Here is a 27802-nt window from a genome sequence, read left to right as displayed (position 1 = left end):
TTGCATGGTCATCCGCATATGCCACTTTTGTCCATTGCTCGTCTTCTTTTTCAATCACAATCTCATCAAAGACGAGATTCCACAGGAAAGGACCGCAAATAGAGCCTTGTGGACAACCCTTTGTGATCAATTTTTCTACACTGCCAGCCCTATTTTGGACCATAACCTTCCGGTTTTTAAAGTAATCTGCCATTAAGTCATACAAATTACGCGGGCACTGGATTGCTCTGACACCTCATAACACTAGGCCACCATAAGTTATCGAAGGCCCCTGCTATATCTACAAATGTTACTACCACATACTTCTCCTCACAATCCACACTACCCAACACTTGCCTAATAGCCATTTCTGTGGATGCGCCTTTTCGAAACCCAAACTGGTTGTGGGCCTTGATATTTGAATCGTCATAGCGTTTTTCTAGACGACTGACTACTAACCTTTCCAGAATTTTCCCTAAGATAGACAGAAGGCATATTGGACGGTAGGATTTAGGCTCATCCCTAGGTTTGTCTAGTGATTTCAGCAATATGCAGACATTTCCCTCCTTCCACGTATCTGGGACTCTTCTTTCCTGTAGACATTTATTGTATAAATCTGAGAGAAGATGGGGACTGGTGCGCCAAACTCTTTATAATAGCATCATCAATACCATCAGGACCTGTTGCCTTCCCTGGTTTGCAAGCCTTTATTGCTGCCCCTATTTCTTCTAGTGTGAATTCTGGGTCAAGGTCCACATTGTCATAGCTGTTGTCTGTTTTCACAGCTTGTTGGCCATCTGTGTCCTGTTCTGGATTGTCATCAGGAAGCAGGCTCTGTAGTAATGACCGTACAGTCTCCTCCCAAGTCATTGTAGGAGTCTGGTTCTTTGTTTTTATGTTACTTAGCACGTTTTCTGTTCCATGTTTTGGCCGAATTATCTTTCTCACTATGGCCCAAGGATCATTCTGATCGCAGTCACTGACCCATTTCTTCCAGGTCTCCTCTTTGGCCTTAGCAATTTCCTTATTGTAGTTATTTTTCACTCTATTGTAGGTTTGTTTTGCTACTTCTGTAGTTCATTATTATTTTTACGTGCTCGTTGCAGACTTCGTCGTGCTGAAATGGTGTCACGTCGCAGGTTAGCAAGTGTTGCATTCCACCATGGCACTGGATTCTGCACCTGTGTCCTCTTTCTCATTGATCGGCTACAGCTCTCGTGGATTGCTGCCTGTAGCCTTGCGACCATTTCATTAACTCCTACATTTTGGCTTTGTGGCCAGTGGGCTGTGGACCTGATGAGATGCCTGTCAAAGGTGGGCCACTTTGCGAAGCTTGTGTTGTAGGTGACAAGTTCCACAGTAGCTCTCGCTCTTTGAGGTGCAACGAATTCGTATGTTATTACCCTGTGGTCACTTGACGTCCATTCTTCATGAACCATCCACTTGTACACCGCTTTGGCAGCTGGAGGTGTGCAGAGTGTGATGTCAGTATTACTCTCCCCATTTGGGCCAGAGAATGTAGTTAGCTCTGACCTCTCATTCATTATCATCAGCCCGTGTTGTGAAATGAAGTCTTCAAGCGTTCTACCTGCTGCATCCATCGTTGAGCTGTGCCAGATTGGTGAGTTCGCATTTGTGTCCATCCCTATAATAACTGGTTTTCCTGGGAGTTTGTCGAGGATAATCTCCAGTTGATGGAGAAAAAGGTCTATGGGTGATCCATATTGGCAATATATGCTGGCAATGTAGATCTCGCCAAAGGCTCCATTTATGTTGGCAGCAGCTATGTGCATGTTGCAGAAGCTTGTCATCTGCAAAGCTGTTACTGTCTGTGACTTAACTGCTATTGCTGCCTTGGGTGCTTCGCCTTTGCGGCTGTAGATCAGCTGGAAGTTTGGCGGGTACCCAAATACTTTGTTATTTACGCAGTAGGGTTCCTGGATCAATAGCACATCTATATTTTCTTCGCTGATTCGCTGTGCCAATTGATCTGCGACGATTTTTGCTCTTTGCCCATTTATTTGAAGGATCCTTATTGCATTTTCTTGTGTATCTGTCCGTGGTCTTCTTCCAGGTTGTACTGCTACGTTATTATTACATGCCATAGTCAATTGTGGTATGTATTATGGCCTTTATTCTGATTCAGGGCAAGATTTCTCTGTCACTGCGTGGGTGTGTGCCTTCTTAGCCCGCTTACAGTTTGCACATTGGGCTGGTTGGTCCTTCTTTGAACACTCCTTAAAAGTAGGTCCAGGTGCTGCACAGTGGCCACAAATTATTTCTGCATTCTTGCACTTTGCTGCTGTGTGGCGATGACCTTGGCACTTGTAGCACCTGCTTATATTGCTGTAGTTTTGTACCCTGTGCGAATTGCAGTTTATGTAGACCCTACCATATTGTACTATTTTGCTCCAGAGTTTTGGTGAGACTTCCAGTACCATGTTTGCTTCCTCACGGTTTCTTGGGCCAGTCTTGAACAGCACTCTTACGCCATCCATAACGGTGTACGTGCAACAATCATAAGCCCACCCCGCAGCATCAAACCACGACCTCCATACAGGTCCCTTTCAAGGACGTTAAGGGGTTGGTATCTGGTTCACGCCAGATGAAAACCCGCGCGAAAATCACTGTTCAGACTATACCTGGACACGTCCGTAAACATGTACTGTGTTCTTGACACCAGGCTTTACGGGCTCTCCTGTGACCAAGGGTCAGTGGAATGCAACGCACCTTGCAGGTCTCCGGGCGAATAAACCATATCAGTTCAGTCGTCTGTAGACTGTGTGTCTGGAGACAACTGTCCCAGTGTCTGCAGTAAGGTCCCGAGCAAGACTACCTGCAGTACTCCGTGGCCGTCTGCGGGCACTGATGGTGAGATATCGGTCTTGTGGTGTTGTACTCTGTGGACCTCCCGTGCTGTAGCGCCTGAACACGTTTCCTGTCTGCTGGAATCGTTGCCATAATTGTGAGCTCACACTTTGTGGCACACGGAGGGCCCGTGCTACGACCTGCTGTGTTTGACCAGCCTCCAGGCGCCCTGGTATTCTACCCCTCATAACGTCATCAATATGTGTTCTTCGAGCCATTTTCAACGCACAGTCACCGTTAACACGTCCGAAAACTTCTGCACACTTACTCGCTGCACCGTACTCTGACACGCACCAACACACCTCTGCGTATGTGGACTGCTACCATCGCCACCGTGTGACGACCGCAGGGCAAATGCACCGCATGGTCATACCCCGAGGTGATTTAAACCCGCAAACCACCCACCAGAGCATTTTTTCACCATGTATCATAATTATTCTTAATTTATGAGCAAGAGTGTAGTTAGTGTTTGCTATATATTTCTTTATTGGTCAAACGCTACTACGGCATGCCACGGCACAAAATACAAGGCGTGTTTAAAAAGTACTGCAACACATTTTTTGTCTGAAAGCAGGTTGGTTTTATTCAGGATTTCAATACAGCATATTATTTCCCACTCTTTTGGCTGCAGAACCCTATTTTCAACATAATCTCCGTTCAATACGACGGCGTTACGCCACCTTACTGGCAGTGCTTGTAAGCCCACATGGTACGACTCTACTGGTCGACGTAAGCAAACGTTATGGTGCATTAGTGACCTCCCCATCACGCGAGACAGCTTCCCCAGAATGCAGCCTTCATTCGGCCGAACAGATGGAAGTCGGGAGGTGCCAGATTCTGGCTGTAGGATGGACGATGGAGAACACAGGTCGATCAAGTTTCGTGAGCTACTCTTTTGTGAGGCCTTGTGTTGTCATGGAGAAGAAAAAGTTCACTTGCATTTTTTTATGGATGCGAACACGCTGAAGTCGTTCCTTCAGTTTACCGAGAGTAGCACAATACGCTTGAGAGGTGATCGTTGCACCATGAAAGAGGACATCAAACAGAATAACCCCTTCATAATCCCAGAAGACCGTCGCGATCACTTTATTGGCTGAGTGTGCGGATTTGGGGCTTTTCTTCGGAGGAATTTTGATGTGGCGGCACTCCATGGATTTCGGATCGCTGTAATGAAAAATGGTTCAAATGGCTCTGAGCACTATGGACTTAACGTCTGAGGTCATCAGTCCCCTAGAACTTAGAGCTACTTAAACCTAACTAACCTCACACACATCTATACCCGAGGCAGGATTCGAACCTGCGACCGTAGCGGTCGCGCTGTTGCAGACTGAAGCGCCTAGATCCGCTCGGCCACACCGGCCGGCTCGATGTGATGATCCATGTTTCGTCGCCTGTGACAATGTTCGACAAAAAATTGTCACACTCTGCCTCTAACGTGCAAGCAACTCCGCACAGATGGTGCTTCGTTGCTCTCAATGACCTTCCGTTAGATGGCGAGGACCTCAGCTTGCACACGCATTTGAGTACCTCAACTGGTGTGTGAGTGTGCAAGGACTACCGACAGAGATGTCCAACCGAGCAGCAAAGCGTTTATTTGTGATTCGTCGATCACCTTGCATGGGAGTGACCCCATGTTCCCGCACTGCAGACGTCACAGCTGTATGGGGTATACCATAGCGAAGTGGAAATATGTTAGCTGGTCATATGGCCAGCCACTTTGCAGCCATATGCGTGACACGAGGAGTCAAGGTAATTCTAAACCTCATGAAGGCTTTTAGTATGAACGTGTTGGATACAAATTACTTCAGGGATTCGATGAAACTCATCAAACGTCATATGTGTATACCGAAAATACAGTGATTTTCGAAAGTATTTCGAATCCGTCTGTGCAACTACAAGGAAGAGCGTATTTTGATTGGCTAAGCATTTAAATTTCATTTTCTTCGTTTAACACATCTGTCGTCTGTAATGAAACATATTTACAATTTGGCATGCTTTCCAAATCTAAGAAAGTTCGTTACAGAAGGATGATGGTTTCACTGATGGTATGTCCGCCTTTCCTTCACATTAGGAAGTATCGTCTGATTTTACATCATTCGTTTCCTAATATATCTAGTTTCTTAAGAAAAAAATTAATTTTTTAAAGTGGATTGTATTTATTTAATTTTTTAAGTATAAATATTAACTTATTTCTTTTTAAGGGATAAGATTTAAAGTTATTAACCTTTCTCTTATTTGGCGCTGCTGTTTTCTACGTAATCCCGCCTCGCTTCACAGCACTACACAATTCTTCACCACGAGCACAAAAACAATCCAGCATCACAACTGTTTGTTTGCATACTTCTGGCTAACAATGTCTCCATGTGCTTTTCGTGGGTACTGTTCCAACTTAACCGCTACTTCTGGTTTTCACTTGATCTCTTTTTTGTCATATCTGTCGTTCAATTAATGTTAACGAAAGTGAAATGAAGCTGTAGTGATGCAGTTGAAGATGTAAATGTGATAGGTAGGGATTGAGATTAGGGGAGGGTGTGCAGATATAAGTGAATGCAAAGCATGGAAAGGAAGTGTGAGTTGGCAGTGAAACGGAGAGAATGGGGAGTAGGTAAAGGTGAATGGGAAGGAAGGGTAGGTGAAACAAGTGGGGGGGGGGGGGGCGGGGGAGGAGGAGTTAAGAGACAAGATTTTTTTTGTAAATTGTTATTTTTCCATTGATTTTGTACAGTGTCTGGTTTCTAATATTCATCTGGTTATCAAGCAGTTGTTTATTTTGTAAGTGGCAGTTTTCTTGAATGTTTAGGAGGTGTCTGCTTTTACTGATTTTTATAGTGCTCATGCCTTTTGCTGTTGCGCTTAGTCTATGATATTCCTGTTTAAGGTGGTCTTCAAATATTGGTTTCTTCTGTATTTTCATGGCTTGATATAATGTTTATTTGTTGTCAGATTTCCTGTCAGTTATCCTAGTACAGAGAATATAATTTATTTTATATGTGAATTTATTGTGGGACCTCACTGTGTCATTTTTTGGTGATCGTGCTGCTTGTATGAGTTGGTGTGTTTTGGTTTGTTTCACCTTTTGTGGCTTTATTTTTCTCTTACTATATATAATACAGTGTCTTGTATTATTTTTCAATGCTATGCGTAATATAGGGGCTAGATCTTCTTGGTAATCAATAGCGTTTAGGCGAATCTTATCGACTCTTTATTGCTTGTATCTGACTGCAGCTTGCTTGTGATTCTGGTGGCAGTAAGACTGCATTTGTGTCTGTTGTTGTGGGTTTTCTGCGTATGTCAAAGGTATGGCTGGAATTTTCTTTTCTTATAACGATATCTAGAAAATTAGGCATATTTTCTTCTTCTTTGCCTACTGTAAACTTTGTTAATGTATGTAGTATTTATGTCTGTGCATAATAGTTGTATTTTTTCCTGAGGTTCATCTACCATGCATTATGTCATCCATTCACATGTGCCTCTAAATGATGTTTTGGCCTTTTACTTTTATCAAAGCATTAAATATTAGTTTTCCTATATAGCTCATGAAGATTTTTACTAATGTTCCTGACGTAAGCGAAACCATAGGTAAATGTTCTTCTTGTATATAATACTCACCACTGCCTTCAGTTTTCTTGTGTCATTAACTGTTACAATTTTGTTGTTTCTTCTAAATACTACAGAGGTAGCTTGTTGTGTATTTTCAGGATTTCTTCAGTTAATTTACTTGTCTCCTTGCAACTGCACATGCTTTCTAAGTCAAAGGAAAGCAATGGGATTTTTGTATACTATGTGTTTTATCACCTGGTTGGTATTTCTTATTGTCACTTCATTTTCATGTTTATGATACTGGGTGAACTGTAATTCCATTTGTTTTACTAGTATAGCTGATTGGTATGGGTGGACTATCCTGAAATTTATTGTTGACCAAACAGGAAATGTCATGGATTTTTGGCTGCCATCACATTTTGTATGCCTTAGAGAATTTTGTATAAGTCTCTGTTTCTCCCTTTCTGAAGATGTATGATCTATGTTTCTGACTGTTTTCTTTTGTTTCCATGAGTACTAAAGTACTGCCTGTGTTAGCATTTGTTACAATGATAGTTTCTGCTTGCAGTGATTTCTTTATGTTTGGAATTTCGATTCGTCATAATTACTTTTGAATTTATTGTTCTCTTATTTAATCTCTATTGGTGTGTTTTCAACACCACTTTTATTGCTTCCATAATCAGCCCACTGTTTACATTACTGTGGTGATTCCTTTCTTTTGTCGTGAAAATATATTCAGATTCTGAAATGAAGTCACATAGATGAAGTGAATACCAAAACTAGCAGTTACGTCGCCAACACTACTGGCAGATAAACACACAGAGACGTGTTTAGCCAGAAGTGTGTTAACAAACAGTAGCTGTGCTGCACTGTCTTGTGTTTCTTACAATTAAATGTGTAATGCTCCAAAACAATGTACATTAGGCAGAAAGCAGCTGTGCCTACTAAGAGAATACCTCAAAAATGTGCAAGCAGACGAAACTTCCTAATGCGGACGGATGTCGGACATGCAATACCATAAGTAAAATCATCACTCTTTTGCAACGAACTGATCTTAGATTTATAAAGCAAGCCGAAGTGTGCATATAATTAATTAAAGATCAGTGATTCTGTCTTAAATTAATAAAACAATACGCATTTGCCGACCAAAATACACTTTTTCTTATAGTTTTACAGATGAGTTTAAAATATCTTCTATAATTATGAAAATATTATGGACACTATGGCTACAAACTTGAAGAATTGTGTCATGTGACTTTTAATTTATTCCCCTATCTGTGGACCACATGACACAGTCCAGTGGTAAGTCACTGACTCGCGTTCAGGAAGACGTTGGTTCAAATCCCAGTCCGAACATCCAGATTTATGTGTCGCAGGTTTCCCTAAATCACTTGCCTAATCCAAGCTTGTGTGGGGTTTGTAATAACCTCGTCTTTGGCGAAACTTAAATCCAAATATTTCATTTTCTTCTTTCCATATCCACTGTAGAAAATACAAAGTCATGCTACATACAATGCTTAATCTAATGTTAATCACGAGACTAAGAAGGAAACGTGTGTGCTGTTACGAGGTCACGGAGGATGTCTTATTGAAATTCAGAGACATTTTGAAAATGTATATCTTCCGTGTACAATAACAGTAAATAGACGAACTGCGAAAACCCACATCAACTTCAGAGATAGACAGCTACATATTAGGGCAGCAAAAGTCATGGGGTAATGTTATACATATACACTGAAGTGCCAAATTAACTGGTATAGGCATGCGTATTTAAATACAGAGATATGTAAATAGGCAGAATACGGCGCTGCGGTCGGCAACACCTACATAAGACAACAAGTGTCTGGCGCAGTTGTTGGATCGGTTACTGCTGCTACAATGGCAAGTTATCAAGATGTGAGTCAGTTTGAACGTGGTGTTATAGTCGGCGCACGAACAATGGGACACAGCATCTCCGAGGAAACGATGAAGTGGGGATTCTCCCGTATGACCGTTTCACGAGTGTACGGTGAATATCAGGAATCCGCCAAAACATAAAATCTCCGACATCGCCACGGCCAGAAAAGGATCCTGCAAGAACGGGACCAATGACGACTGAAGAGAATCGTTCAACGTGACAGAAGTGCAGCCCTTCCGCGAATTGCAGCAGATTTCAGTGCTGGGCAGTCAGCAGGTGTCAGCGAGCGAACCATTCAACGTAACATCATCGATGTGGGCTTTCGGAGGCGAAGGCCTACTCTTGGACCCTCGATGACTGCACGACACAAAGTTTTACGCCTTGCCTGGGCCCGTCAACACCGATACTGGACTGTTGATGACTGGAAGCATGTTGCCCGATCGGACGAGTCTCGTTTCAGATTTTCTCGAGTGTATGGACGTGTAAGGGTATGGAGACAATCTCATGAACCCATGGACCCTGCCTGTCAGCAGGGGACTGTTCAAGCATGGTGTAGGCTCTATAACGGTGTGGGGCGAGTGCAGCTGGAGCGATATGGGACACTTGATAAGTCTAGATACGTGGCTGACAGGTGACGCGTACGTAAGCATCCTGTCTGATCACCAGCATCCATTCATGTCCATTGTGCATTCCGACGGACTTGGGCAATTCCTGCAGGACATTGCGACACCCCACACGTCCAGAATGGCTATAGACTAACTCCAGGAGCACTCTTCTGAGTTGAAACACTTCCGCTGGCGACGAAATGCCTCAGACATGAACATCATTGAGTATATCTGGGATACCTTGCAACGAGCTGTTCAGAAGAGATCTTATAACACTCCTGTCTGCTGTTATTACTGCACCATAACCTCAATGCTAGAAACAGGTTGTGACATAAAACTATTTTGTAAAAGCAATTATGGTACAAAGCAGCAGAGCAGTGTTACCCTCTGGGAGGAATTTTGTTAAGTTGACCGTGTTGTACGTAACGGAAGTGGCTTATCGGAAATGAAAGTCAGAATTACGTAAATATTTGAACAGTACCAAACAAAATTTTGCGTATCTGCACTGTTCGACGGATAAAGAAAACGGCCGCCAGCCTAACTAGGCATGAGAATGATTAACATTCTCGTTCAAGAAAATAGTTATTAGTAATTATAACGGACAAACACAACCTAGACTTGGCCACACGCGAGTGCAATGAACTCTGACACACCTATGTTTTAAGATTGAAGCTAACAACTGGAGCAGCACAAACTATTTGCTGAATTATAAGAGATACCGAAACACCCTATTACTTTCAGGCTTACATAAATTGAATGGTCTTTATAATATTACTATTAACTTGCGCTTCTAATATACAAGATACATAAACACTTAGCAAACATGAATATATAAAGTTTCACAACTGCAGCTTTCTCACTGTTACTACAGCGAAACACAATACTGACCAAATTGCAAGAAACTGACTCACCTTTTAGGATTTATTACAGACAATAATGTGATCATTTGCCTTATAAGTCTCAGTCTTAAGAACTTTTAATATTGGAGTTAGCAACAGCACTTTAAATAGCAGTTTTAATAGGAAAGTTATTTTGAGCAAATAATGTATACTTTAACTCACTCTATTGCCACATTAACTTTAACTTTCTTTTTACCAAGTTCAAGAGATATTAATTAGCAAAACTTTAGGCTTTAACTTCTTTTAGTAAGGATACTCGGTAATCACTTAACTTCAAATGGAGAGGACCCTGAGAGGTGTTATGATAAGGAAAAAAATCAAGGTAGGTACATAAATTCAGATACACATTACCTTATATTTCAGCACAATAACACATCCATTAAGCTGATCCTTCACTGTACATCCTTATAATATTACGTTGCAATGATTGCGCAATGTGGTGGCAACTGCATGTTGGTTGGTGGAATTGCAGGCAGAATTGCTGGACTCTGTCGTTTCTTGGTGGCGAAGATAGATGCAAATTCCAGAATAGCCCAGCTATTTATCCATCCATCCGAGGAATAGGGAAATAACAGAAAAGCCTCTCTCGAAACCAGCACTATGCAAATTTTACACGGCAGTGCACGGACTCGTAGCTCATCTCTGACTGCTGGCTCGTCCCAGACTCACTGCTCGTCCCCGACTAACTACCAGTTCCACCTAGGCCAACCACAATTTGCGCGCGCTACACAGTTCCGTTCCCGAGGGGAACCACTACACCGTTTACATACAGAATAACTAAGAGCCCTAAGTGAGGATCAGCAGTTTACATAACAGCAATCAAATACATTAAATAAGACAGAACATTTTCACATATTGACACCTCTACAAAAAATTATTCATACAAAATTACAATTATATGCAGTAAGTTTTGTTCCCTCCAAATGGGACAAAGTATTTACAGTACAGATACACTACTTTGCATTGAAACAAACTACATCAAAGTTTTAAGAAAGAAAAGAGTACACAATTTTATGTTATCGATTCAAACACATTTACAGACGATCAACAATGTAACATTAAATAAAGCAAAAAAAAAAAAAATGAATCCATACAGCATAAGAGCTGTGGTGTTACAATCTCCACCACCTCGTACTCTTATGGATTTATGGACAGCCAGGATTCATGGAGTCCGTTCCCTCCAGCACTACTTCAGACATTCGACGAGTCCATGTCAAGAGGTGAAGTGGCACTTCTGCGTGCTCGCAGGGGCCCTACGCGATTTTAGGCAGGTGTAACAGTTTAATCGGGCCTTCAGTGTATACAGATGGCGGCATTATCGTGTACACAAGGTATAAAGGGGCAGTGCATTGGGAGAGCTGTCATTTGTTTTCAGGTGAAAAGATTTCCGACGAGGTTATGGACTCACGACGGGAATTAACAGACTTTGAACCCGGAATGATAGTTGGAGCGAGACGCATGGGACGCTCCATTACGGAAATCGTTAGGGAATTCAATGTTCTGAGATCCACAGTGTCAATAATGTGCCGAGAACACCGAATTTCAGGCATTACCTCTCACCGCAGTCATCGCAGTGTCCGACGGCCTTTACTTAACGACCTAGAGTAGTGGCGGGTGTGTAGAGTTGTCGGTGCTAACAGACAAGCAACACGACGTGAAATAACCGTAAATCAATGTTACACGTACCACAACCGTATCTGTTAGGACAGTACAAAGAAATTTGGTGTTAATGGCCTATGGCACGAGACGACCGACACGAATGCCTTTGGTAACAGCACGACATCGTCTGTAGCGCCTCTCCAGGTCTTCTGACCATACCAATTAGACCCTAGACGACTGGAAAACCGTGGCCTGGTCAGGTGAGTCGCGATTTCAGTTGGTAAGAGCTGACGGTGGGGTTGGAGCGTGGCGCAGACCCTACGAAGCACCTGGCCTAGGTTGTCAACAAGGAACTGTGCAAACTGATGGTGGCTCCATAATGATGCGGGCTGTGTTTACGTGGAATGTACTGGGTCCTCTGGCCCAGCTGAGCCGATCATTGACTGCAAATGGTTATGTTTGGCTACTTCGAGACCATTTGCAGACTTTCATGGACTTCATGTTCTCAAACAAATATGGAATTTTTATGGATTGACAATGTGCTGCGTCACCGGCCCACAGTTGATCATGGTTGGTTTGAAGAACATTCTGGACAATTCGAGCGAATAAGTTGACCTCCCAGATCGGCCGACATGAATCCCATCGAACACTTACGGGATATAATCGGGAGGTCAGTTCGTGCACACAATCCTGCACCGGCAACATTTTCGCAACTATGGACGACTATAGCGGCAGCATGGTTCAGTATTTTTCATCGGACCTTCAGGGACTTGTTTAGTCCAAGACACTGCACTACGCGGGGCAAAAGGAGGTCCGACACGCTATTAGTAGGTATCCCATGTCTTTTGTCACTTCACTGTACAGAGAGTCCACTTTCTCATGAATTGCACTTTTCTTTGTCATTGGCGATAAGAAACTTACATTAGCACAGATCGATTATTTATTGATTGGACAATTGTTCGTTGTTACGACTTACATACTTACACAACTACGTACGTACACTGATGATCGAAAACATTATGACCACCTCCTTAATAGAAAGTTGTTCCACCTTTGCAACACAATACAGGAAGACCGTGGGCTATAGACTTTCTTGGCAAATGCCTTCCCGAGATTGATGTCTGAAATACTCCTCTGTGATACAGACAAGAGGGAGATTGAGTAAATAATTAAATCACTGAAGACTAAGGACTCTCATGGTTAAGATGGAGTGTCTATCAGAATTTTAAAGCACTGTGCTACACATGTTAGCCCTGTATTTATCCATATACGTAATTTTTCCTTTAGGAATGGTCAGTCTCCTGAGCGATTATAGTACTCAGTAGTAAAGCCGCTTATAAAAAGGGTGAAAGGGATAATGTAGATAATTTTAGAAGTATTTCTATGCCACCAGTGTTTGCAAAAGTTATTGAAAAGGCTGTGTATGTAAGGATAATTGATCATTTTATATCACACGATTTGCTATGAAATGTACAGTTCTGCTTTAGAAGTCGTTTAACAACTGAAAATGCTATATTCTCTTTTCTCTGTGAGGTACTGGATGGGCTAAACAAAAGGTTTCGAACGTTTGGCTTTTTTTTTATTTAACTAAGGCATTTGACTGTGTTGATGACAAAATGTTTCTCCAGAAGTTGGGCCATTACGGAATATGGGGAGTAGCTCACAATTGGTTCACCTCTTACTTTAGCAACAGGCAGCAAAAGGTCATTAATCACAATGTTGATAACGGCTGTGATGTGGGTTCTGAGTGGGGTACTGTCAAGTGGGGGGTACCCCAAGGATCAGTGTTGCGGCCATCCTGTTCCTTATTTATATAAATGACATGCATTCTAGTATTACGAGTAACTCTAAAATATTTCTGTTTGCTGATGACACTAGCTTGGTGGTAAAGGATGTGTAAAACGTTGGCTCTGTTTCAAACAGAGCAGTACATGACCTAAGTTCATGGCTTGCGAAAAATAAACAACGCTAAATCACAGTAAGAGTCAGTTTTTACAGTTTCTAACACAAAATTCAACAAAACCTGACGTTTTAGATTCACATAACGGGCATATGATTAATGAAACTGGTTAAAATTTCTAGGTGTTCAAATAGATAGTAAGCTATTGTGGAAAGCCCACGTTCAGTATCTTGTTCAAAGACTTAAAACTGCCAGTTTTACTATTCGAACAGCATCAGAAGTGAGTGATCGTTCGATACGAAAATTTGTCTACTTTGCTTACTTTCATTCGCTTATGTCGTATGGTATTATATTTTGGGGTAACTCTTTCCATTCTAAAAGGATATTTGGCTCAGAAGCGGGCGGTTCGGGCAATAAGTGGTGTAAGTTCACAAACCTCTTGTCAACCCCTGTTCACGAGTCTGGGTATTTTGACGTTGGCCTCTCAATATATATACATACCTTACTGTCATTTCTTGTTAACAGTATTAGCTTATTCCCAAGAATAAGCAGCTTTCACTCGTTTAATACTCGGCAGAAATCAAACCTGCATTTGGATCGGAGCCGGCCGCTGTGGCCGAGCGGTTCTAGGCGCTTTTTGTCCGGAACCGCGCGACTGCTACGGTCGCAGGTTCGAATCCTGCCTCGGGCATGGATATGTGTGATGTCCTTAGATTAGTTAGGTTTAAGTAGTTCTAAGTTCTAGGGGACTTATGACCTCAGATGTTAGGGCCCATAGTGCTCAGAGCCATCTGAACCATTTGGATCGGACTTCCTTAACTCTTGTGCAAAAAGGTGTGCAGTATGCTGCTGCATCAATTTTCAATAAGCTACCACTCGAATTCAAAAATCTTAGCAGTAATCCAAGCGCTTTCAAATCGAAACTGAAGAGTTTCCTCGTGGGTCACTCCTTCTAGTCTGTCGAGGAGTTCCTTGAAAAATTAAGCTGATTCTTATTGTATTGTTGATTGCGTTTACTTAAATTTATGGACTGACTTTTTTCGGGTTCATAAACATTTATTTTTATCTGTTATTACTTTTATGTTGTAGTATAATTTACTGACACGTTCCATGACCTTGGAGATTTGCTCCTGAATTTGGTCCTACGGAACTAGACGTGTAAATAATAAAAAAAAAAGCTTCGACAATCCTTGATAGGTTGTTGAGGTACGTGGCAGCAGATCACTACCGTGTTCCACAAACCACTGTAGCACGACTCCAGACTTGCGACATGGAATGTTATCCCGCTGGTAGTCCTTTGTGGAAGAGAAGTATGAAGGGATGCAGGTAGTCCCCAGTAATGTTCAGGTATTCCACACTCTTACAGCGTCTTCGATTATTAAGACAGGTCGAATGGAAGCATATGTGAATGACCCCCATAGCATAATATTGCATCCACCGGCCTGAATCCAGTGCGTGGTGCAGTTATCGAGCAGTCAGTCGCTGGCTTTGATGGCTACTGCCTATCCAAACAAGACCATCGACCTGGTCTAACAAGGAAAATCATTCATCGGATCAGGCATCATATCGGCTGTCCGCTCTCGACGATCCCGTGATCATTGCAGACGTAGTTGACGAAGTCATTGTGTTAACACGGGAACATGCAGTGGTCGTCTGTTGTGGTGCCTCAGTTCAACAATGGGCGTCCTTGCACCAGCTTTGTAATCTGTTGTCAGATCTTCCATATATCGCTGCCTATCCTGTTCTATAGAGCGGCCAAGATCCGGCATCCACATTTTGCTCTAAGACATGGATGTCTAACGCCTTGTCACCTATTCGCGGTTTCTCCGACCTTCAACCAGTTTCCACGGAAAGTCAGACAATAGTCGGCGATCAGCAGTCTTGCGTCGCAGTTTCCGAGATGCGCATTCCCAGAAGAGGGGCCATGACAATCTACTCTGTGTGAAAAACTCGGTTGTTGAGCACAGCATCCTCGCTTGAATGGTTCCCCATTCGTCTCTGCTCCGCCCATATAATTTTCTCTCCGCATCACGTGACCGGAGCGCCATCAGCCGACATTCTGCTACGCGGTGAGCAATGGCCATAGCGTTTTGGATCATCAGTGCATGTGATAAAAGAGCTTGAATTGACATTAAAGGGAAATCTTATAAAATAGCTGCAGGTAGTGTAGATCAACAGGATAAACAAAGTTGCACTCTAACAATAATAGTTATAGAGGAACCAAAATCAACTAGCACTTAGATACATGCATACATTAATAATAGTAGACTAGAAATGCCTGTAGTGGTGAAGGAATAATAGTATTGTACCTGTAGTGTTAGAAATTAAGCTGCAGAAATGTAATATAATAATAAATTAGGACCCACTAATGTACTTAGGTAGTAGGTTGATATGTATAATTATAATAATTTGAATAAGAAAGTAGTCATATACTTCCTAAGAGCCGCTCAGTGATCGATGAAATGAATTACAACGTTGACCACACAGTTGTATCGACTCCGGTAAGGTAGGAATTGCAACAGTGAGAGTGGTGCTTATGAGTAAGACTGAAACCTGTTTCGCATGGACTTTTCCGTTTCGAGTCAGTTAGTTGTCTCGTGGTAGACCAGTGAACACAGCACTTGCAAACCATGTCAAGGGCACTCGCCATGGTCTCTGCGTTAGAAAAATAAACGTACAGCGCCGACATTTGTTTTAAAAAAGTGCTGACGAATCCTTTTACACTGATTAGTGGTGCAGTTAATGACACTACAGGTGTGAAATTCAAAATCCTCTCTGACAAACCTGATTAAGATTTTCCGTAATTTCCGTAAATAATTTCAGACTATAACGTCCCAACAGTCGGACTGATTAATTGCGCACTTACTGCTTTTAGGAACAAGGCAGTCTGTTTCGAACACAGCCGAACCGAAACAAGGTTCAAAAATGGTTCAAATGGCTCTGAGCACTATGGGACTTAACATCTCAGGTCATCAGTCCCATAGAACTTAGAACTACTTAAACCTAACTAACCTAAAGACATCATACACATCCATGCCCGAGGCAGGATTCGAACCTGCGACCGTAGCGGTCGCGCGGTTCCAGACTGAAGCGCCTAGAGCCGCTCGGCCACACCGGTCGGCAAAGGAACAAGGAACTTCTACAGCTCATTGCTTAGAACGAAATTGATTTCACACTCAACATGTATACGAAGGCGTGGTGAAAAGTAAAGCCTACGAATTTTTTATGTGAAAACACTAAAAGCTTTTTTTAAAACAAATGTTATTAACATTCTTCATCTTTATGCTTCACGTCTTCATACTTGCAGCTCTCGGCACTGGAGAGCTCCGTAGTGTAGCGTACAAAGTAACTATGTCAGTGAGTGAGGAACAGGGCGCGGGTAAGCGACTTTTCAGTTCGAAGAGTTCGTACACACATGTATCACCGTCTCCTCCAGTAAGACAATGCCAGACCACACACGAACCCTGCGACATCTGCAACAATCGTGCGCCTTGGGTTCACCGTCATCCACGATCCTCCACACAGTCCCGACTTAGCACCACCGATTTTCATCTGGTTCTAAAACTTAAAGAATACCTTCGAGTACTTCATTTTGATAGAAATTAAGCGGTGTAATAAGAGGCGAGGTTGGGGCTCCATCAACAATGGCAAACATTCTATAGGGACGGTATCAACAAACTGGTTTCTCGCCGGGAGAAATGTGATCATCGCCAGAGTGACTACGCTGAAAAATAAATATGTACTCATGAAGCATAAAGAGGTAGACTGTTTCCAGAATGAGATTTTCACTATGCAGCGGAGTGTGCACTGATATGAAACTTCCTGGCAGATTAAAACTGTGTGCCGGACCGAGACTCTAACTCGGGACCTTTGCCTTTCGACGGCAAGTGCTCTGTCATGTTATTTCTCTTTTTGTACATTTTATTAATCTCATTTTGTTCGTCGTTGTTCGTTCTAGTTGTTCGTGGCGGGTGTCCAACAACGCTTGGTCAAGTTTACCACTGATCCATTACCTCAATTTGTATATTACACAGGGCAGCTAAATCTCTGACCGAACACTCTGAGCTACCCAAGTACGTCTCATGACCCGTCCTCACAGCTTCAATTCTGCCAGTACCTTATTTCCTACCTTCCAGACTTCACAGAGCCTCTCAGATGGTAGAGCACTTTCCCGCGAGAGGCAAAGGTCCCGACTTCGGGTCTCAGTCCGGCACACAGTTTTAATCTGCCAGGAAGTTTCATATCAGTGCACACTCCACTGCAGAGTGAAAATCTCGTTCTGGAAACGTCCCCCAGGCAGTGGCTGATCCATGTCTCCGCAATATCCTTTCTTCCAAGAGTGCTAGTTCTGCAAGGTTCGCAGAAGAGCTTCTGTGAAGTTTGGAAGGCAGGAGACGAGGTACTGGCAGAATTATTGAAGCTATCAGGAGGGATCATGAGTCGTGTTTAGGTAGCTCAGATGGTAGAGCACTTGCCCTCGGAAGGCAAAGGCCCCGAGTTTGAGTCTCGGCCCGGCACACAGTTTTAATCTGCCAGGAAATTTCACACCACCGCACACTCCGCTGCAGAGTGAAAATCTCGTTCTGGAAACATCCCCCAGGTAGTGGCTAAGCCACGTCTCCTCAATATCCTTTCTTCCAGGAGTGCTAGTTCTGCGAAGTTTGGACAGTAGGGGACGAGGTACGGGCAGAATTGAAGCTGTGAGGAGGGGTGGTGAGTTGCGTTTGGGTAGCTCAAATGGTAGAGCACATGCCCGCGAAAGGCAGAGGTCCCGAGTTCGAGTCTGGTCCGGCACACAATTTTAATCTGTCAGGAAGTTTCAGGTAGACTGTTAATAAAGTGTGTTTCATTTAAAAACATAAAAAATGATTTGGAGGAATTACTTTTCAGCAGGCCCTCGTAAGTTGCATCGTGAAAATTTGCTCATTAGTTCGTTTACTGCAGTGGCTGTCACAATCAGGCTGACGATTTATTGTTGAAGCTGCAGATACTTCATCCTCATTTCATATTTAGATATAGTATGAACAGTTTTAAAAACAAAATGGTGCTTAGTCGAGCTGGAAAAATACCACTGCAAACTTACTGAGCGGTAGCGACGGACTACGTGTTCTAGAACACTATGTGGATTGAGATTACGATTTTTTCCTCAATGTACGTAATAACAACAGTTCCACTTCTAGTAAGGAATATTGATTAAGGATTACATAGTAATAAATGGAAACAATAAGAGAAAGAATACTGTAATTACTGAACTTTCGATAAACCTACACAAGTTATTTCATTAACTTTCCATTACAAACATAGATCTTAATAAACGTAATATCGCCTAATCCAATCAGAACTTCACATCTCTTTACTCATATCAGCTGTACACGAAGCGAGAAATAGATAAGAAAGTCAATAATAGAGTGGAAGTTACAAAGACATAGGACATACAAATATTAACAAAAATACTTTCACAACACAGATTTAGAGTCGAAATATTCTATAAATTTTTTTAATTTAATGGCACCAAGGTCAGAAATCATCCTACTTTTTAAAACTTAAACCAATTTCAAACTAACTTTATTTTACTTAAAATGCTTCATATGTAAAATTATGCGTTTAATATTTTTTTTCAAATATATGTTTGTCGGTTATCCAAATAGAGAAATTAGAAAGACACAAGCTTTCCAATACGCAGAAATTAGGGGGGACAAGCCTGTAAACAAGCTGTTAGATAATTGAAGGATTAGTCTGAGGACTTGTCAAGTCTCAGAAATTAAATTTGTAACTGGTTCGCAAAAGTCTCGAGGAATTGCTGTTCGTCAACTAAACAGTTAAAAGTGAATTTCTACGATACCTAAAAGATAAATGTATTTTGCTGTCGTGTGTAACATACATCTTTTGTACTGTTAATATAAATGAAATCTTTTTGAGTTTACGGTCTGCAGTGGTATACTCATTTGATTAAATACATTAGCAAATAAAATCAGTAAATATTCACAAGCGATATTATTATTCATATGCCAATCATTGACACTGAAAATAAAAAATCGGTAGCAGAAAAACTAAATCAGAATGGCTAAGAAAATCCTGTTGTCTATCAAACAACGTTACCAGCAAAAAACGCACTGATTTGTATTATTCAGGGCAGAGAAACAGAAAGCAAAACTTACTAACTCGATGTCATTTCTTTTCATTAGAACCATTCAAATTTATTCCTGATAATATTATATTATTTTCACGTTTGGAAGTTTTTAATGTAGACTGACACAATTGAATTTGAGCAAATGTTATTCTTTTTTCAACTGAAAGTACTAGCTAGATCATATTACCAGAATTTCTTGTTTTTCGAGTGCCTTTGTCCCGCATCGGGACTGGGACGGTATGTTTACTAACATATTCGGCGTGTTTAGTTTAAGAGATGGCCGCATACACTTCCTGTTGCCATCCCGTTACCCCCAATTTGTGAGGGATTCACGGATATAGAAATATATCACTTTGCTGCCAAGGTGGTAGAATTCCTTAACTTCATCAACTTCGTGACCATCAATCCTGATAAGTTTCTTGCCGTTTTCATTTCCGCTACTTCTCATTACTTCTGCTACTTCTCATTATTTTACTCGATTTCTTGCGACAAAAAAGTGTACTTACAGGTAACGGCTGCATATCGAAAACTAGAGGTAATACGCGAAATTTGACTTGAGTGCTACCGAATTAACGAAGTTCAGCTAATTTTATTTCCGTAACATTTTGACTATACAACAGTGTTATGTACAGGATGAGGATACAGAAGACAATAGAATCCATTACATTAAATAGACGTAATGTATTGGCAGAATGTGTGGCTGTACTTGGAAAAGTGTCACCATAGTCTCTTCATTGGTGAAAGATTCCCAATTAGTGCGCCATTCTGATCTCTCAAAGGGGAGTGTACAGGAAGAGAAATCCCAAGATTGAGTAACCGAAGAAAGGGTAACGTCCTACGAGCCGTTGCGTGGAATGTCAGAAGTCTAAATGTGGTAGACTAGCTAGAAGATCTGAAAGGATTAATACTAAGGCTCAGCCTGGATGTAGTGGGGCGGTCAATAAGGTGAAACAGAATAAGGGTACTATCAGCAACAGCAGAAAATGTTGTAACGGGAGTAGTATTCGTCAGGAATAGGAATAAGACAGAGAGTGAGTTACTGTGAACAGTTCATAGATTTATTCTGATCAGAATCTACAGCAAACCAACAACAATAGTTCAGCTAGGCATGCTGGTATCACAAGCAGAAGGTGAAAAGATAGAGCCAGTATAAGATGATACTGAACTGATAATTTAGTAAGTAAAGGGAGATGAGAAACTTATTATCATGGTGGATTAAGACGCTTCATTAGGGGAAGGAACAGGATAAAGGGTTACAGATGATATAGACCCTGTAAGGAGAAAGACTAAATGTGTTCTGTATAAATTTCATCTTGTAATGGCGAAAACACTGTTCAAATATCACAAGAGAACGAAGTATACCCATCACTATGTGGCAGAGCTTGCGAAATCTTATAGTAATTTGTAAGGTGAACCAGGAGCAGAATAGGGGGGTGAAATAAGTAATGCACCAATTTCATTTGCATAAATGCGAAATTTGTTGTGGGAAATCATGAAATATTCCCGCTTCAGCCCCTGTAGTTTTCCTTTGCCAGTCACACGAACCTACCACTGCGCACTCTCCGAATCAGTACTATGTTTTGCGGCCAGTACATGGGCGCACAGACTCAACCTCTTCACAAACAGAACAGCAGTTAGGCGAGGACAGAGAAGCGTCCTAATGTGACTGTCTGGAGCATTTGGCACGACGTCGATCGAAGCGCTGTGAGCAGTGCTAGAAATCTTCCCGATAGATATAACAATTAGGCATTGGGCCGCACTGTACTGGTTAAAGATGGGCAGACTAGACCAGGTTAATATACAGTCCTGGAAATGGAAAAAAGAACACATTGACACCGGTGTGTCAGACCCACCATACTTGTTCCGGATACTGCGAGAGGGCTGTACAAGCAATGAACACACGCACGGCACAGCGGACACACCAGGAACCGCGGTGTTGGCCGTCGAATGGCGCTAGCTGCGCAGCATTTGTGCACCGCCGCCGTCAGTGTCAGCCAGTTTGCCGTGGCATACGGAGCTCCATCGCAGTCTTTAACACTGGTAGCATGGCGCGACAGCGTGGACGTGAACCGTATGTGCAGTTGACGGACTTTGAGCGAGGGCGTATAGTGGGCATGCGGGAGGCCGGGTGGACGTACCGCCGAATTGCTCAACACGTGGGGCGTGAGGTCTCCACAGTACATCGATGTTGTCGCCAGTGGTCGGCGGAAGGTGCACGTGCCCGTCGACCTGGAACCGGACCGCAGCGACGCACGGATGCACGCCAAGACCGTAGGATCCTACGCAGTGCCGTAGGGGACCGCACCGCCACTTCCCAGCAAATTAGGGACACTCTCGCTCCTGGGGTATCGGCGAGGACCATTCGCAACCGTCTCCATGAAGCTGGGCTATGGTCCCGCACACCGTTAGGCCGTCTTCCGCTCACGCCCCAACATCGTGCAGCCCGCCTCCAGTGGTGTCGCGACAGGCGTGAATGGAGGGACGAATGGAGACGTGTCGTCTTCAGCGATGAGAGTCGCTTCTGCCTTGGTGCCAATGATGGTCGTATGCGTGTTTGGCGCCGTGCAGGTGAGCGCCACAATCAGGACTGCATACGACCGAGGCACACAGGGCCAACACCCGGCATCATGGTGTGGGGAGCGATCTCCTACACTGGCCGTACACCACTGGTGATCGTCGAGGGGACACTGAATAGTGCACGGTACATCCAAACCGTCATCGAACCCATCGTTCTACCATTCCTAGACCGGCAAGGGAACTTGCTGTTCCAACAGGACAACGCACGTCCGCATGTATCCCTTGCCACCCAACGTGCTCTAGAAGGTGTAAGTCAACTACCCTGGCCAGCAAGATCTCCGGATCTGTCCCCCATTGAGCATGTTTGGGACTGGATGAAGCGTCGTCTCACGCGGTCTGCACGTCCAGCACGAACGCTGGTCCAACTGAGGCGCCAGGTGGAAATGGCATGGCAAGCCGTTCCACAGGACTACATCCAGCATCTCTACGATCGTCTCCATGGGAGAATAGCAGCCTGCATTGCTGCGAAAGGTGGATATACACTGTACTAGTGCCGACATTGTGCATGCTCTGTTGCCTGTGTCTATGTGCCTGTGGTTCTGTCAGTGTGATCATGTGATGTATCTGACCCCAGGAATGTGTCAATAAAGTTTCCCCTTCCTGGGACAATGAATTCACGGTGTTCTTATTTCAATTTCCAGGATTGTAGTAACTGGTTCTCCGCTGAGCAACAAGGGGCACCTCAAACAATGGGAAGTCGATACATGGCAAGAAGAATGGGGCACAAGTGATAAAGGACGGAGAGTACATACATTTTTTCCGGATATCACGGAAAGGTTAAGAATGAAACATGCCGATCCTAACCGCGGCATGGTGCATTTCTTGACTGGGCACGGAAGATATCCCACCCACCTGAACCGCGTGAGTCTAAGAGACACATCTACATGTGCATGCGGAGGTAAGGGAACCCCCGAATACACAATCCTATTCCGCGGGAAATACAGACAACACAGGAACACACCAGGAATACAACACTTACAAACTGAACGACACATATACGATGCAATCAGAACACCAGAAGTATGGGACGAACTAAAAGTACTGACAGAAAAAATCTCAGATGAATGCCATGAAGAGTACAGGCGCGAGAGACCGCACTGACGACAAACATAGATGTAGCACCTACCTAGACGCCATAGTGTGGAGGATGAAAACCGAGACAGAAAGAGGATCGACAGAAATGCATTAGTCTAAACATAATGTACAGATATCACAATAGATTACACATAACTAAAGCTCAACATGAATAGATGTAAACAGTGTCGGCGCACCGTCGCAATTGCCACAGGCAAACACGGCACTTTAAACATGTTAATAGCGTAATTATCTTAGTAACAGCTTTAGTAATAGCATAGAAATTATAGATTAGCATGGATATTCTTAGTCAGAGGTAAGCAGAGGATTGGAAACGGAGGATCAATGGCTTGACGACTAATTCCAAGGCTTTCATCCTCAGTTCCCCAGGGTGGAGGGACTATAAACTTCTTCCTTTCCTATCTTCTTTACTCTTCTTCATTCTAAACTATATTTCTGTATTTCTTTTTCAAAATTTAAATTTCATGTAAATTTTTGCTAAACGGTTTGGGAAAGCTACCGCAAAGAAAAGAAAAGAAAGACAAAAAGCAAACAAAGATGACCAAGTAAAAGAAAACAAAATAAGAGACAAAAACAAAACAAGATCAACTATGACCCGCCTCCAAGTGGCGGGACACGGGCAACGGTACGATCCGATGTGGGAACTGGTGTGGAGGTTCAGCCGTATCAGCACCCATATACCGATCGCAGCGGCCAAGTGGTCAATAAAGACCCACCTTAAGCAATTAGGTGGTGGGTCGTAAAATCAGGGCAGCAAGTGGGGAAAAAAAAGTGTTCTTCCCTATCCAACCTACAGCACGGATTTCGCACCTTCCGAGTTCCATCTGACAGGTCCAACGAAGGATGTACTCGGGTGGGAAGCAGCACCTGGATGTTAGGGCGGTTATTGACGCAGCAAGACGTTGGCTCACGTCGGTCAGTAGAGTGGTACCACGCGGACATACGTCTCCTCCCAGTGAAGTGGCATAAGGCCGTCTGACTGCACGGAGGTTATGTATAAAAACAGGATTTCCTAGCCTAAAGAGTGGCAATAATATGGCGTATTGGAATCCTAACACCAACCTGCTTTCAGAAAAAAAGTGTGTTGCTTTACTTACCGAACACCCTTCGTAGATTCATATCCTGAAGGTGGAGAGTAGACTGAAGTTTAAGAAGAGGACTTGGAAAAATGACTGCAGAAAGAAGTTCTGCGGAATGATTTTTTGCGTTTGGAGACCTCAAATGCTGTGATTTATTTGTAATATATTATAATATTTATTATTAACATGTTTAATTAGGATGAAGCAATACTTCATTTTCATGTTAATTTTTTTGTTACAACGTTTTCTTATTTTGGGTGGTCAGCCTTATGACTGGATCGATGTGGCTCTCCAGTGCCAACATCTTTGCCTCAGAAAAATACTTCCATCAAACTTCCGTCATCAATTACTCGCTGGATGCGTTCCAGTCTCGGTCTTCTTCTACAGTTTTCGCCCTCTACTGCTCCCTCTAGTACCACGGAAGTTATTCCTAGATGTCTTAGCGCTTGTCGTATCACTCTGTTTCTCCTCTCTTTTAAGTGTTGTACACATATTTCTTTCCTCGCAGATTCTGCCGAGAACGTCATCGTTTCTCGTCTTATCAGTCCACCTAGTTTTCAATATCCTTTTATATCACTGTATCTCAAACTCTTCGATCTCTCCTTTGCGGGTGTCCCGCTGCCTATGATTCGCTTCCATACAATGCTGTCCTCCGGATGTGAATACTCAGAAACTTTTCCATCAGATTGAGGACTATATTTGATAGTGGCAGGCGTATTTTGGTTAGTAACACACCCTTTTCCTGTACCAATCTCTTTCTATGTCCTAGTTGCTTCGTTTCTCATGTGTTGTTATGTTTCTAAAACAGCGGTATTTTTTCCCTTCGTCTATTTCGTGATCCTTAATTTTGATGTTAAATTTACTGCTAATCGTATTTCCGCTACTACTCACTACTTTCTTTCTTCCTTCGATTTACACTCAATCCATATGCTGTCAAGAGTGTTTCTGAAACTCTGCTTAGTCGTCAGCCCTCTGTCGGCTCCTTATGCCAGACGTCTTTGGCTGTCATTTTTGATGATTTTTGCACAGTGTTTAAGCAATCGCAGGGATCGAATGCAGTATTCAGGACGCTTCCTCCTTATTTTTGTTTGCCTCCTACCTCCGCCTATAGCATCTCCATTCGCTCTCTTTTAGTTGCCTTCTCGGCCTGGTTTCTGTGCCTTTTATCCTGTTTCTTAAAGTATAATAATTCTCTTGCAATAAATCGACAGAACTATATCTTTTGATGTGTCAACTTCTTTTTTGTTATTTCTTGAAATTAATTTTCCTTAGTAATTGTAAATTAAATGATACTGAAAAATTTTCATTCTATGGAACCAAAAAAAGTAATTTCATGATTCCATATTCTTTCGTTCGCAAAATGTAATTTTTTCTTCTTCTGAATTCATTTATGTTTCTCTTTGCAGTAAAAATGAAATTTGTGCGTCTTTATATAAGAAACCAACTTTTATATTTTGCCTAAATCAGATCACGTGGCCATCCACGGAAACTGAAGTACCGGTACTATGGAAATACAAGTAACATAATGAGTGAAAGTATAAGCTTTAAATCTAAGTAAAAAAAATAGAGGACTCAGCAATCTATACACAAGTCTTAATATCTCATATGCTGAGGCCTAATGATTTTGCGTAGTTTCCAAAATAGTTTTGATAATTCCTTTTTTTATGCAGTTCATGTTATAATATTGTTATCCAATAATTAATCGGTGCTCCGCATGTAATCACATAGTGTACGAATTGGCCCGATTGCCTGATAATCATGTAGTTGTTTTGGCCTGGGTATCGCTTTTCGTCTGGTGCACTAACTTCTTGCATCTTGACATATTACTTTGCGTCCTCAGTACTGATGCAAATGCTTGTTTCGTTCATTCTCAGATTTCAAGTGCGTGGGCACATGTGAACCAGCGTGTAAATGTATCCTCTTAATAACACTTCTCATAACTGGAGGAATATGCTATATGGATTGAGTATATACCATTGTACACACTGGAATTGTATCGTTGACGGCCTTGTATCATGTTCACCTAACACTGATGTAAGCTAGTTCTTGTCTATGTGCGTCCACACCTCACGCTTACATGAGAGTATTTAGCTTCCATTGTAGGACGTCGCCTTAGCTTACTATGGTGAAACCACTCCTTTGCGTTACGCACTTTGTCTGTCTGGGTTACGTAGCTGTTCTCGACAATGGCTACTCTCAGAAAGCTGAACTTCTAACGAATTTTGCCAACACTGACGGGTGCTACACGGCTTTCTGGCTGAACTTCTTTTATAAATATTCTTGTCATGTTGGTAGGGCTGAATTTTGATGTTTTGAAGACACTAAATATTAGTAATGCTTTGCAGTTTGTGCCAGTACCTATTATTCGGATCCCACTTCCATGGGTAGGGTTAGTGTCCTTTTTTTATTGTGGAAAAACTTCCACGACATACGAATTATCCAATCAGTGATAGAAGACTCTTTGGCTATTGCCATGGTACTGGTAAAATGGACGCTGCATAATACACTTTCGATAACATGAACTGGCTCACTGGTGTTATTTTCTGGATCACAGACTTCGTTTGGAATATAGCTGTATGTTGATCCTGACTCTGCTGGACATGGAGCCCTAGATGGTTGTCTGCATCTTGTGCGGGCATGACACCATATCCATCCCTGGACATGTCTTTGTCGCTTTGAATAATCATTGTTGTTCGACCAGCTGTAACTCTTTCCCTAATTTCATTATGATGGATTTGTTACAGTTGACATGGTTCCTGTTGCTTGACAGTAAATTTTGAGTACATGTTTCACGTGCCCATCGGGCTACCATTTTTTTTAAATCTCTATATTGTTATTGTACCACGGGAACGAGATGACCTCGGCTCCTGCGGTAGCGCCTCTCTACAGGTCTTTACCTTAAACGAAATTCCTGTATAGGCGTCAATCTTTCACGTACTGAAAGTTAGATATTGCATTCTGCGTACCTCTGGCCTTCAATGCATGACCTACAACTGTGAAAAGCATGAATACAAATATCCGGTTGAAGAGTAATTAGTTTATACACACACTGTAAGCTGCCAGTTCAATAATATGACGTATTACTGTGAACTCGTTGTGCTGCAGAGCCAATTTGTTACGATGACTTGCACGAAAAATACAACGAACAACTGGTTCTACAAACCAATTCTGTGAAAAATAGGGTGCTAGTTACATGTAAGCTGCAGAGACAGTGATTTGGGTTCCAGATTTCGGCCACCTGATACTGTTTCTATTACTTTTGCACAAATAAGATGGCGGAAACCGACTTCTACTGCAACCTCTTTGCTTATCATATTTTGGGAGGAGGTAGTACGGACTAAAACAAGGGAAAAAAGTCCAGACGGCTTGGGTTCTAAAGTGTTTATTAAGAGCTACGAGTATTTGTTTATCCATGCTACTGTGAAACATATTTACTGAACAAGCCCTCATAGCTCTCAAGGAATGTGCTTCAGAGACCTAGTTTCTCCTTCAAAAATCTGGAACGTAAACACGTTGCAATGGAAGAGGTCCATTGTCGCAGATATCAGAACGATTTTCGCTTATGACTTTCGACTCAGTTGGCTCCGAACCAAGGTCTCTTGCCCTTCTCCATCGTCCCTGGAAGTCCATAACA

The sequence above is a fragment of the Schistocerca nitens genome, chromosome 7, assembly GCF_023898315.1.
Source record: "Schistocerca nitens isolate TAMUIC-IGC-003100 chromosome 7, iqSchNite1.1, whole genome shotgun sequence".
Classification (NCBI taxonomy): domain Eukaryota; kingdom Metazoa; phylum Arthropoda; class Insecta; order Orthoptera; family Acrididae; genus Schistocerca; species Schistocerca nitens.
The sequence above is the reverse complement of the archived record's forward strand: the minus strand, read 5'-3'. Positions refer to the sequence as shown.